Here is a 13,422-nt window from a genome sequence, read left to right on the forward strand (position 1 = left end):
CTCAACAGTTGGGCCCTGGCAACGCCAGACCCCAGGTACCTCCCAAGGCTGCACCACCCAGCTCCAGAGGCCCCTACAAGGGGCCCCCTTCTGCACCATTTCGTCCTTTTTTAAATTCAACAAAGGTTCTCTGTGGAGTCCAAAGTAACTAAATTCTTCTCTAGGCAGCTCAGAGCCACCTCAGCCTCCCATGTCCGTGGCTCTCAGTTGGCCGAGGAGAAGCCGCTGGCACAAGGCCCGCCCCAAGGGCAGCCATTCCCAGTCTGCCGGGCCCTGCGCCCTGCCCAGGCAGGCCTCGTGGCCACCAGCAGCCATCCCAGGCCTCTGGATCCAGGGCCCATTCCTTTCGGGCTGTAATCACCTCTCCTAACTGGATCCCCGCACCCCAACCAGCCACTAGTGAATAAACGCTGCTTTCCCAGAGTCTGGTTCAGCCTAAGAGTCCAGGGAAAGAGGGAAGGAGGCGAAGGGAAACGGGAAAGGATTTAAAGAGACTATACAAATGAGTAAAGCTTGTAGCAAAGGAATAAAGACACTAACCTGCTGAAGGAAGAGCCTTAGTTTGCATACTATCAGCTCCGAACCAGCAGCATTATTTTTGGGCAAACGATTCAACCTCTCCGACCCTCAGTTTCCTCTTCTGTGACAGTGTTGACCTGACAGAGATAAAATGAGATGTCACAGAGCACTGAGCAGAGTGTCTGGCAGACAGTTGACATTCCATATAATTTTACTGTTATTATAATTTTTACATCACTGCTCCTGACATGCAATTCCTCACCTATAAAACGAGGGGTTGAATCACATGCACCCCAACTCCCTTCAAGTCCAAAATTCTGTAACTTATCGCAATAAGGCAGAAATCAACTCTTTTTACATCAGCTCCACTTAACATAGGACAGTGGGTGAGGAGAGCAGAGGTGCTGGAGCCTGACCTTGAACTGTGTCTCAGCAGCACCCAGGTCAGCTCCAGTGCCCAGTGCAGGGCGATGCTGTCACTGATTGTAGCAGAAAGGCTTCTGTCCCTGGTTCTGCCCTGCCCAGTCTGACCTGTGCCTTGGCCCCCTGCTGAAGGCCAAGCTAACATTAAATCCCACTGCTCAGCTCATACTGTATTGCTATTGATTGCCACGTTGTGTCTTCGATTAGCTTTCATGCATTCCATATTCAGCCATGTAGAGCTTGCTGAAATCAGTAGACACAGTCACCTCTCAATTCCCTGCAGGCTTTCAAATGTTTTCAGGACTGTGAATTTCTTAGAGAAGTGAACAAAATTTTCCTCAACAACTGGTGGCTTTCACTGCAACTGACATTGAACAAGTAAGGAAAAGAGGCTCAAAAAGTTCTGCCTGCAAAGAATATAAATTACTAACGTTCAATTTCAATGAGTTATTTCAGCAATAAAACTGTTTGGGGAAAGACAGAAGAATTGTGTCTCTTAATCTTACACTCCCAGAATTCTGTTATTAAATGTGTGCAGGGCAACAGCGGATTATAGATTCACTTGAAGAATCATTTAATTCCTCAAAACCATCAGGACTCAAGTGGAATTTGAAAGTGGAATTGGACAGAAGATTTGTTGCTCACTAGTTAGTCAATAGAACTGAGCCATATGGGTGATTTTTCTCTCATTAACAAATCTTTCAATACTTGAAAAGTAATAACTTCTTAAGAATTACACTTATCTGGGACAAACAGGATAGGAAACTACAATTTTTCTTACTTCATATTCCACATACCTCTCCTTTTCCCATAAATAAATCTCCCACCTTTTCTGATAAAGTTTGCTTCAATTTCTCTCTGCCCCTCCCCTCAAAAAGAAAATCACAAGTTTAGCTAAAAATTAGATTGCAGGCACTAAATTGTCCCCATTGACTCCTCGGTCTTCGTGCTGACTCCTAAGTAGACTATGAGATCCTCAGCAGCAGAAACACCAGCAGAAGCTTTTCTTGAGTCCTCCCACATGCCCAGAACACTAGTCCTCAACCAGGGCAATACTGCAGTGTCTGGGCACATTTTTATTGTCACAGCAAGACTGTGGCAGGTGCTACTGGCATCAAGTAGATAGAGGCCAGGATGCTGCTAAACATCCAATGCACTGGACAGCCCCTCAACAAAGAACTATCTCATCTGTGTTAGTCAACATTCTCCAGAGAAACAGGCCTATAATGATAGCACTTACATGTATTTATATTTTATTTTATTATTTTATAATATTTCTAATTATTATGATATACAAAGAGATTTAGCATAAAGTATTGGCTCACATTCTTACAGAGGACAGCAAGTCCAGATCCCACAGAGCCCATGTCCCAGTGCAAGTATGAAGGCTGGCAGGCCACTATAGACCCAGGAAAAGCTGATTGATGTCCCAGTTCAAAGGCCAGCATGCAAGAGGATTCTCTCTTACTCAGGGAAGGATAAGCCTTTTGTTCTGTTCAGGCCTTTGACTGATTGGTTGAGGCCCACCCACATTAGGGAAGGGAATCTGCTTTACTCAAAATTCACTAATTTAAATGTTAATCTATTCCAAAAATACTCTCAAAAAAGACCCAGAATTATGTTTGACCATATATCGGGGCACCCTGTGGCCTAGTCAAACTGACACATAAAATTTATCATCATGCCACCCAAAATGTTCATGGTGGTAGGGTTAGCAGGCCTGATCTAAAATTATTGTAAGCTCATGATAAATGCCTGAAAATGCTTGTTGTTGGAAGACAACTGGCTTGTGCTCACATTAACACATAGGAGAGCTCAAAGTGGGCTGGAACAGTCAGGGAATTTACAAAGGAGCTGGGCTAGGTAGAAACTTGTAGCTTCCTTGGTCAAATGTAGGCAGGCCCTTGGGTGGGCAGGCAGAACAGGAGACATTCCAGAATGGGACAAGCCGCATAAGCATGCAAGGGGTCTGAGAGAACTGAACCCCATTGGCTAAAACCCTAAAGAACCCTTGAGCCCTGGGTGCTGTGGCTCAGTGGATTAAGCGCCAACCTGGGAACCAAAGGGCCACTGGTTCTATTCCCAGGCAGGGCACATGCCTGAGTTGCAGGCCAGGTCCCCAGTAGGAAGCACACGAGAGGCAACCACAGGTTACTGTTTTTCTCCCTCTCTTTCTCCTTTCCCCTCTCTCGAAAAATAAAATAAATAAAATCTTAAAAAAAGAAACCCTTGAGATTATGGGGATCTCAGTAGAACAGAACCTACTATCAAATTTGAGTGAATGATGTGGTTTTGTTTCTAAAACAACTGAAATTGTTTTAGGGGAAAAGAGTAAGAAAAAACGTATCTTTAGCAACATTTATGTTCATATAAGGAGCACCACTAATTTATATTAGCACGTTATACAGATGAAGAAACTGAGACATGGAGACATTAACCATAAAGTTTGGAAATTTTGGCTTTATAATTTGGTGAATTTGCTTACTTACATCTTTTGATGTGAGTCAGGTGTTCCTAGAGACAATGCCATTGATGCACAGTATCACGTGGTGTTTCTAGCAAGGTCTCAGGAGCCAGAGCATGTGGACTCAGACTGCATCACCACCTTGTAGTTTTGTGGCCTTGGGCGAGGGGCTGAACTTGTGAGTATTAAGTTAGCTCAGCTCATCAGTGTAAAGCAGGCAGAATAGAGCCAGGGACAAAGAATATGCTCAATCATGTTGGCTATTATTATCACCATCCTTTTTAGTGATGGTTGCTTAAGCCCAGCCTACAAGGTTGTGCTGGATTTTCACCCTAACAGGCTGCCTCAAATCACCTGGTGGTGGCAAAACGGAGGAGGCCCTGGCAAGTCCCCTTCCGGACCTCCTCAGCTCCTTTCAACAAGGATACTTTCACAGATCTCTCAAAACCCAGTGATTTCAATGGCATTGTTTGAGCTGAAATCATTTTCTCCTGAAGCTTCCTTATTAGGCCTGTAGTTTGGACAAGCAAGCAGTAAAGCAAGCACATGCCAGCTACTGCTTTGAGTAGCCCCCTGAGATACGCTCTCCCTAGAGGTTGGGGGCCTGAGGGAGATAGGGGTGCAAGGAGGGGGAGAAAGGGGGCTGGGCACCAGGACAAGCTGGAGTTTCTGAGACACAGCATCAGGCTGCAGAGGGCAGAGACCCTTACACATCCCCAGCAATCAGCACCTTTACACACAACTTTTGTGTCCAATTTTTTTTAAGTGGTGGGGGTGGGGGGGTCGGTATTTGCCATCAAAGACACTACCTCCCTGGCTTTTGATGTCTCCTTGAATGGGGAGGGATCCAGAAGATAGTCACCAAGCTGGTGAGGGGGTTGGAGGCTGTGCCCATGGAAGGACTACGTAGACTGAACCTAGAGAGGAGACACTGATTGGGTGACGGTGGCTGCCTGTGAATAGCTGCAGGGCCAGTGGTATGGATGGTAATTCAGTGACATGTGTAGAAGCCAGTTGCAAGAAGCAGGTTTCAGTGCCATGTACTGGAAGTCTTTCCACTACTTCGAACAATCCCAGCATGCAATTCACTGTCAATGGGCAGTGAGCACCTGGATACTAGAGTTATGGGAGCAGAGGCTGAATGATCATTTTCTATGAATTTAGTAACAATGATTTCAAATTTTAAAGTGATTTCCAATGATATAGTTCCCAGATTTAAGTTTACATCGTCTATTTGGATGTGAGGTTTATAGCCTGCTTATTTTCTCTACCTTCCTCAAGCTTGATTTTATTTTAGTGATAGAAAAAAAGTGTCCATCTCCAAGGCCAGCCCTTGCTGATTGTTCCTGGCTGCCTGGAACGCTGTGTTAAAAAGGTTTCCAAGGTTATATATGACAGATTGGTAACATCTTCTAAGGACAAAGGAAAGAAGCCAAAGAGGTCCATTTCTTATTCCTATTGTTTATGCAACAGCTATCACATGCAGTAAGGATAGTATTTTTCAATAGTTTACATCTAATTTCCCTTCTCAACAAGTACAAACTTTCCCTCCCCACATTTTCTCTCCATCATGGAAGGCAGGACGCAGGTGTATTGCCTGAGGGAAGGTGGTAGGTGGATGCATCTGCAATGAAGAGTCCGTGGAGTGGGGCAGAAGAAAGACAGGATGACAAAGAGCAATTCCCAACAGGCGGGAGGGAAAGAAAAGCCCTCCCTGGGAGGAAGTGGAGAATCCTGAAAAGGATGAACCTGAGAAGGAGAGGCTGAACCCAGAGCAAGATCCACCCCACCTTCGGGTTAGAATTCCACAGGAAACCACGTTGTGTTGCACCTGTGCCACCACGGGGCAACCACGGCAGGGTAGAAATGATGATGTGGGGTGTTCAGGGAGAGAGGGGTCCAGACCCAGGGCCCTTGAACATATCTGCTCACATATGATGTGCGAGATGTCCAAAGTTCTCACCTTTACCTGGCAAAGGATAGAGAAGGACTCACAGTTGAGAGCACCAGCCCCACCTTGGCTGACCATGGTGAGAGGTCGGGTGATAGACGGAGCGTGTGGCTGATATTCGGGAGATCCAGAAGGCCAGTGAGGCCTGAGATGGGGTCAAGTCAGTAAGGGGGAACACCAAGCCCTGAAGATGCCCAACTGCACCTGTCAACTGCAGATGCACAGGGACAGAGGTTGGGGCCAGCACAAGTCCCGCTGGAGGTCAGAGGGAACAGAGAAAGAAACAGAGCGCTCAGATGAGGAGCCGCTCCCTGCAGCCTGGGAGAACAGAGAGCTTCCCCTGCACAAAGGCTCTGGGGAATGGGGAAGGGAGGGGACAACATCCCAAAGCTCTGACCACTATCCTGAGCCTTAAGTTGACTAATTGCCCCAAACGCCCTTTTAACTCAGGAAAAAACTGAGTTCCCTTTAATTGGCAAGTGTTTATCATAGCATAAGTAGGGCATGGTCAAGAAAAGTGGAGCTGCTCTTTCCAAATCGGAGTGTGCCCATCTCAGCATCTCTGCTGTCTCCTTTGCCCAAACACCCACTGTGAGGGCACATGCAGTCAATCCCAAGAACCCGACAGGAGCAGCTACAGCAAGAGAACTGGAAGACTTCTTATGAACAGAAGGAAAGAAATAACACTAAAAGGATGAGGTGTGCCAAAGGATTGGTAATGTAGTAGGGAAAAAAGGAGAAGTCCACCTGAAGGGTAACCACAAGGAGCACAGCTGACCATGGCTCAGGAAGAGGGCCCTTCGCATCCCTGCCGCCCCCAGGCGTGGCCTGGAGACCGGCAGGCAGCACCCGCAGCCCCTCAGGAACCCAGAATTGCAAGCCACACCCTGGACCCACTGCATCTATTGCCCCCAGCTTTATTGAGACAGAATTGATACAAGGTTAGTTAACACATCTTTCCACTCACATAATTACCATTTTGTTGTTGATACGAGGAAAACACTTCAGATTTATGCTCCTAGCAACTTTCAAGTATATGATACAGTATTATTAGCTATATTCACAATGCTGTACATTAGATTCCTGAACTGACTCCTTTTAGAACTGGAAGTCTCTGTTGTTTGCCCAAGGTCTTCCTGTCTCTTCCACCCCCTACCATCTACTCTCTGCTTCTATGACCTCGGCTTGTTTAGATTGCACAAGTATGTCAGGTCATCCAGTATTTGTCTCTCTCCATCCCTATTCTATCTCAACATGATCCCAGGAAATCTGTGTGCACATTCAAGTTTGAGAGTGGTGCTGCTATACGTGATTCAACACAACCAATTCCACACAGAAATTCTGTGCATTAAAGAATAGTCTCCCCATTTTGCAGAGGAACAAACTGAGGCCCAGTCAAGTTCATATATTGAGTAAATGATAGACCCAAGATACCTACCCAAGAAACCTGACCACAGAAACCACCCTCTTCTCTGTACCCCAAACTTGGACTCCTCTACTGGTTTGCAGCTAGTCAAACGTGTGCTTGTGCTTGTGTGACGCACGCCTAGAATGCTTGGAATGATATGTGGAGACAGAACAGTGACAAGAGTTCCTTTTTGAATATGTTTGCCAAAATAAAGCACCAGATATTCACGATTCAACCCATGTCCAGGATTCTGTGTGACCAAGAGTCCCCGGTATTTTAAGCTTTGGGACAATTTATAGCTATCATGTCTACATTGTTCTGCTTGTTCTAAATCTGCCCTGCATGTGTCCCTTTCAAAAATAGTTCTTTCAGTTGATAAACCCCTGTTTTCAAATGCAAATGTGTTTTGAAATATGTCCGTTCAATCACTCCTCCCTCAAACTCATACCGCAGATGAATTACTCCAGAGGAATCCTTAGTGAAGCACGGAGCACTGTCAAGCATAATCCTGTGGTGCTTTTCATCTAAAAAGGTGACTAACAGCTTGCATAAGCTTATAACCAGACTTAAAGCTGAAAATCCCTGTGGAGTTTGCAAAGGGCACTGAGACAGCAAGCCCAACCTGGGAAACATAAACGTCTGCGCAGGCTGACTTATCTACCAGTCACGCAGCCAGTCTGATTTAGAGCTGCTGTTACTCATTTCAGCTTCACAGCCTCTATTTTCCTGACAGTGAGATGAAAAAGCCTTCTTCCCTCTGTTAAGAAAAATAAAAATGGCTCCTCTCTAACAAACGTTAATTAGGCCATGCAATGTGGTGAAAAGAGGTTTGAAGTGAGATGAAACCCATGCACTGCTACCTGGTAGCTAGTGAGTAATTACAAACATGACATTTGGAAAAAATGAATAAATCTAGCCTTGGGTCTGGAGCTCACCAGCAAGGTGACTTTGGGGAATTCACTCTCCTCTCCAGGTTCATTTTCTTTGGCCTCAATGATTTCCTAAGACTCCCAGCTCTACAGCTTCAAATTTTAAATCAGACCTTAATTATGTGCTAAGTAAAGCTTAATTTGAAGGATGACATACTGACAGAGATAGTTAAGAAGTTGACAAGGCGGCATAGAAACTACTCATTGCAGACCACGGGAATACAAAATGTTGTTTATACTTGTTAAATCCATGTAAGATTCTGTGTGCGCTGGGACAGAAGCCAAAAGGAAAGAGCGAGAAAAGGAAACAGTGAGATCATGGGTAGGGGAAGATCCCCTGTATTTTGATTGCCATTAATTTGCTGTTTACCTGTTGTTGAAGATCGTGACCTTTGGGGAAGCATCTTGTCCTGTGCGATGGAAGGACTGTTCGTCTGGTAGTTTGCTGTCATTCATTTTTTTCCACTCCCAGGGTGATGGTAGGTAGGTTGGTCTCTTTGCTCTTAACGGACTGTGTCATCACAGCTCAGTATTGCTTCCAAAGTGGTCACACACCTGTGCCTGGGAGCACGGCCCCCACCTTCTCAGCCCAAATGTACATTCCCAGATTCCACTCTTACTTTCCCCTTGGTGCTCGCTGGGAGAGAACAGATATTAAAATGAGAGTCCAATCAGTCATAGCTGTTAGGTGGGAAGGGATCTGAAAGTTCGCACTGTCCTTCCACTGAGTCTATTTGGAATGTCTGTCTGGTTCATTACGAAGCCTTTCGTATAGAATTGCACACCTGAAACCTATATAATTTTGTTAACCAATGTAAAGAGAGAGAGAGAGAGAAGCCTTTCACTGCCCATCCTTGACCCATAACCAAGGGCCCCAGCAGCCAGTTTGGACGATACGTCTCTGCTCCAACCATGGTAGTATTCGACTGGACCGGTGCTGCACACCTGACCCAAGATGGCCAATCGGGGCCTCTTCCCCAGAAACTGAGACTAAGAAAGAGAAATGTTAAAGGGACTTACCTAAAAAACAGACAAAGATCAAAAACTATGAACAATAAAATGGCAACAAACTCATAACTATCAACAACTGAACCTAAAAAATAAAAACTAAGCAAACAACTAGAATAGGAACAGAATCACAGAAATGGAGATCACATGGAGGGTTATCAGTGGGGAGGGGGAAGAGGAGAATGGGGATGGGTAAGGTACAGGGAATAAGAAACATACATGGTAGGTATAAAATAGATGGGGGAGGTTACGAATAGTACACGAAATAGAGAAACCAAAGAACATATGTACAAGCCACAGGCATGAACGAAGAGACGGGGGAATGCCGGAGTGCGGGGGTGGGCGGATGGTTGGAGAAGGGGTCGGGGAGATAAGTGGGAGAAAAAATTGGGACAACTGTAACAGAATAATCAATAAAATATACTTAAAAATAAAAATGAATGAAATATTTTTTAAGAGTTGGTCTCTCTTAAGATGGCTAAACTGAAAGCACGTCACCTTAGGTGCTGTGGGACAGACATTTCCGATCACCCACCTGAACTACAAAAGCAGAGAAAGCTCATACCAGGGGTAGGGTGTCAGTGAGGAAAAACCTACTCTGGATGCCTTTTTGCTTCCTGTTCCCAGCCCTTCCTCAGGGATGCTGCAGCCTGGCCTTGGGTTCTGTGCAACAGTGGGAATCCTTAAATTAAGTACCCTTTCAGCTTAAGCAAAGGCAAGTACTGCGATTACTGTTATTTGCAACCAAAACTGTCCCAGTACAGTCTCCCTCCCTCAGTGTATCTATGGGAACTTCCCAGCATGCCACACAGGTCACACCCTGTGTGACCCTGTGTGACCTGTGTGACCTTTGACCTGGCCCTGCCTAAGGCACCACCTTCTCACCCACAGGCATCTCAGCCACCTCGGGCATCAGCTGATAGTACCCACACACCTTGCTGCCTTTTGTCCCTCTGGGCTTTGCCGGTTGCTCTGCCTGAAGTACCCACCAGCCCCCTGAACTCCCTCCTCAGCTGGGAAGCACAGGCAGGGAGAAAACCTAGCTGCAGGGATCTGCTTGCTTCCTGCCTTTCAGCTTTGCATTTGATTAAAGCTCTCAGTCACAGGCCGCCCCAGACGCTGGGCACTGTCAGAACCACGCTTGCCAGAACAGACTTTGAGCTTCCGGAGAGCAGGCCCTCCCCCCGGGGAGGCCAAGGGAGAAAGTCTTGTCCCTGCAGCCTGAGCTTATTCTCACAGGTTTTGCTACAGTTTTTGTTTCTAAGGATTTCCTGGGCATCCAGGTTAAAGGCTGGCCATGTCCAGCATCCCCACAGTGTTCATGAGGAACCAACACCATGGTGAAAAAAGTAAATCTGGGGAGGTGTTTGCACTAAAGGTCACAATAATTTAGAAAAGAGGGCTCCTCGGAACATGCCTGGGGAGAGAAACACCTCCTTCCCCCAGATTTCCTGTGTAACAGCTGATGTGCACGTTTCCATCCTCCCTAATTGAAAGGAAGGCAAACAATGATTGTTCGAGTTATACAGGTCATATACAGGGTCTCAAAAAAGCCATCTAAGTAGGTGGTATTATCACCCCTGATTTACAGATAAGCAAGTTGAAGTATCAATAGAAAGGTTAAGCACCTTGCTAAGTACCTGACAAGAGGCAAGCAGCCAGAGTGCCTCAGGAAGACCAAAAGGCCTGGTTTGAAGCTTTCAGTTCTGCTGCTACAGCAGTGAAATCATCTAGCTGTGATTAGTAAGGATGTCTCCATGCCCTAATTGCTCATAATGATCAGTTTTATATTTTCCAGATATTGCTGTGCAATACAGGCCTTCATAAAAACTGGTTAAATTACCATAATCTCATGGATGGCTGTCCTATCATGGAATACAGCACACCATTACCGTGATGCAGAAGGGGTTTACTCAGTAACATAAAAAGCCTCTTACCTTTGCATTAAGTGGGGGTAAATGCAAGTTACAAAGTGGCATGATTTGTGATTTAATTCCTTATGTATTAGCTCCAACTAGTTATTAGATAGGTGTGCAGGCAGATGACAGAAAGATGAATAGATATAAATATACAAATATATGTAAAGACAGAACAAGAGAGCAGACAAAATATTAACTGACTGTGCATTGGAAGGGGAGGTTATAGCTATGTTTAATTTTCTTATTTTTGCTTCTATATTTTTCTAAATTTTCTCTAATGAACCTGCCATATCTTATGATAATGAAAATAAAGTTCTTTTAAAAGTCCTTATGTAATATTTTAATTCACTTTACTCATGGATACATGATTTTCCTCAAAGAGTCAAGTGTTTAATTTCCAATGTGTCTACCCTTTTTATTTTAACTGTTCAGAGAGGACGTCTCCATAATGTATGAGAAAGGTCCCTGCCCCTGAAATGGTGTCTACTGATTATAATGAACAATGCTGATGACACGGGTTTGTTATTCCAGACCATTACTGTACTGTGGTGCCCTTGGGGAATAGTATTCAAGGGCTGCAGCACACTTTGCCCCTCACTAAATGACCCAGTTTGCGGTGTTTTTAGTTCTAGGGTCTGCTTTGAATAGTTTCAATGTCTTGGGGCATTCTTCCCTGTCTATCAGTGTGTGTCTGTTACACACACACCCCCCCCCCCTTCTAATCTGCAGCTTCCAGTAGAGCGAATCCGTGGAGATCACTGAGTGTAAAGTAGGAGTCAGTATTTTCAGAGTGAGGCTCAGAGAAGACTTCTGATGAGGGAGGCCCAGGCTTCCTTGCATCTCGGTTGCACATGGCCTTTGTTGGCTCGCCTCCTGGTTCCGGCGTGTTTTCTAAAGTGGTGAGGATTCTGGAGAGCGGAGTTCTGCATATGTGAAGTGGGAGTGTTTCTGATAACAAATAGCTACTCAATTAAGAAATAGCATGACTAATTCTCGGACGTCTCGCTCCAAAAGAAGGAGGCTGCAGATGGCAAGAACATAGCCAACTGGGGCCCCTTCTACCTCCACCAAAGTGAGGTTATTTAGGTTCACCATCTGGTTATTAGCTTCGCCAGATGGCAAGCCTGAGTAACTGCTCAGAAAAAGAGTCACTGGCCAATCCATTACCCTAGCACAGTTGATACCGTGAACTTAACATGGGACGCACATACTAGTACATAATAAGGGTAATGAGGCATCACAGAGCCATCATAAAGGCAGCCATCTGGGCTTGTATCAGGCAACAGTGGGTACGGTGGCCATGAGAGAAACCCAACTGAGTTTTGTGCAGCAGGGGTGAGGGCGAAGCGTGGGGGCAGGGAGGCAGGATGCGGGGCCTGTGCCCCCCTACGCCTGTGCCCCCATGTGCTGTTGTCCCCGATGTTAACATACTGTGCTCTCATCTTTGGGACATTTCTGATACCTGATTTCTGATCCAAGCTCACCTAGCTCTCAGGTGTTCTTTGCTGTTATTTTTAATTTTGATGAGAAAGTAATGGTATTTTTACACCAATGCAGGAAAAATAGAACTGTGACTAGAGGTGGATTTGAATACTTTGACAGTTCTAGTCCAACACTGACAGTTACACTAATGGCTTTCCTTTGGGAAGTGGCATGTATGTCTGAGTTGGGGGTGTCGGGGGAGGGTTCGTGCCCTCTGGCTCTCCTCTAGAACAGGCTTGTGACAGAAAAGCTCCAGCTGGTCCCACGGGGGCTGACACACATAGGACCTGGGCACCCCAGAGAATAAGGCCCAGAAAGAAGAGCAGGTAAGCCAGGCCACACGCAGTCAGGCATTTTAAGTTACATGGGGGCAGGGGCCACTTTTTGTCATGGTTCATAGCCCCTCCTCTTCCCCCTAAGCACCCCACACTGCCCCGCACCAGGGCTGCCCAAATCAAACAGTGCATTTTACATTTGTGGAGTCAGTTCACTTATTGAGCAAATGTTTACTAACTGCAGACAGTAGGAAAACTGGGGAGAGAGCACAAAGATTCCTTACAACTGCATGTGAATCTACAATGATTTCAAAGTAAAAAGTTGAATTAAAAATTAAATTAGAAAACTTGAATATGTCTAAGAGAGACTAGCTAAGCAGACACAAAGGAAGAGATCCAGAAATGTTTAAAAAGAGAGAGAGGCAAACATTGGACATTGTTACCTGGAAAGGGGCCTAAATGTGAGCTGTCGTGTCTGAGGACAGACTCGAGTGAACTGCCATGGAGGAGGAGCCCACGCCGGTGGGTGGGTGAGGCGAGGAAGCACACGTGTCCAGCACAGAGGCTGCCCCCCTGGGGCAGGAGCCCTACACCCACAGGCTGCAGGATCTGGGGGGCCACCCATTAGGCACCTTCTGGGTTTCCTTCCAACTCTAGGGATGTCTGAGATGCTGGCCTATTTTCAAAAGCATCTTTCTTCACTGGCTCGTCTTTCCTTCCAAACTGACCTGTGATTGTAAATCGGGACAATCTAGGTCTTTAGCCCAGCTCCTCGGAAGCTGAGTACTTTTCCCGAGTAAACTTCTGAGCCATTGGCTAGGGTGGGGGACCTCTTGTGACCCAGGCTAAGAGCTGTCACCATCCCCCCTCTGTAAAAGCCCTTCCTCCTCAAGGTCATGCCTGTAACTCTCACCATCGCCCCGAGGGTGGAGATGTGGCCCCTTTACAAGTGACTTTACAACTTTATACTCAAGCCCACGACTTCCAACTCATGGCTTTGCCTACTTAGCATCAAGATGCTCTCCCTCTCCGCATCCAGAATGC

Source organism: Phyllostomus hastatus, unplaced genomic scaffold (assembly GCF_019186645.2).
Source record: "Phyllostomus hastatus isolate PE091 unplaced genomic scaffold, TTU_PhHast_1.1 phas_scaffold_501, whole genome shotgun sequence".
NCBI lineage: Eukaryota > Metazoa > Chordata > Mammalia > Chiroptera > Phyllostomidae > Phyllostomus > Phyllostomus hastatus.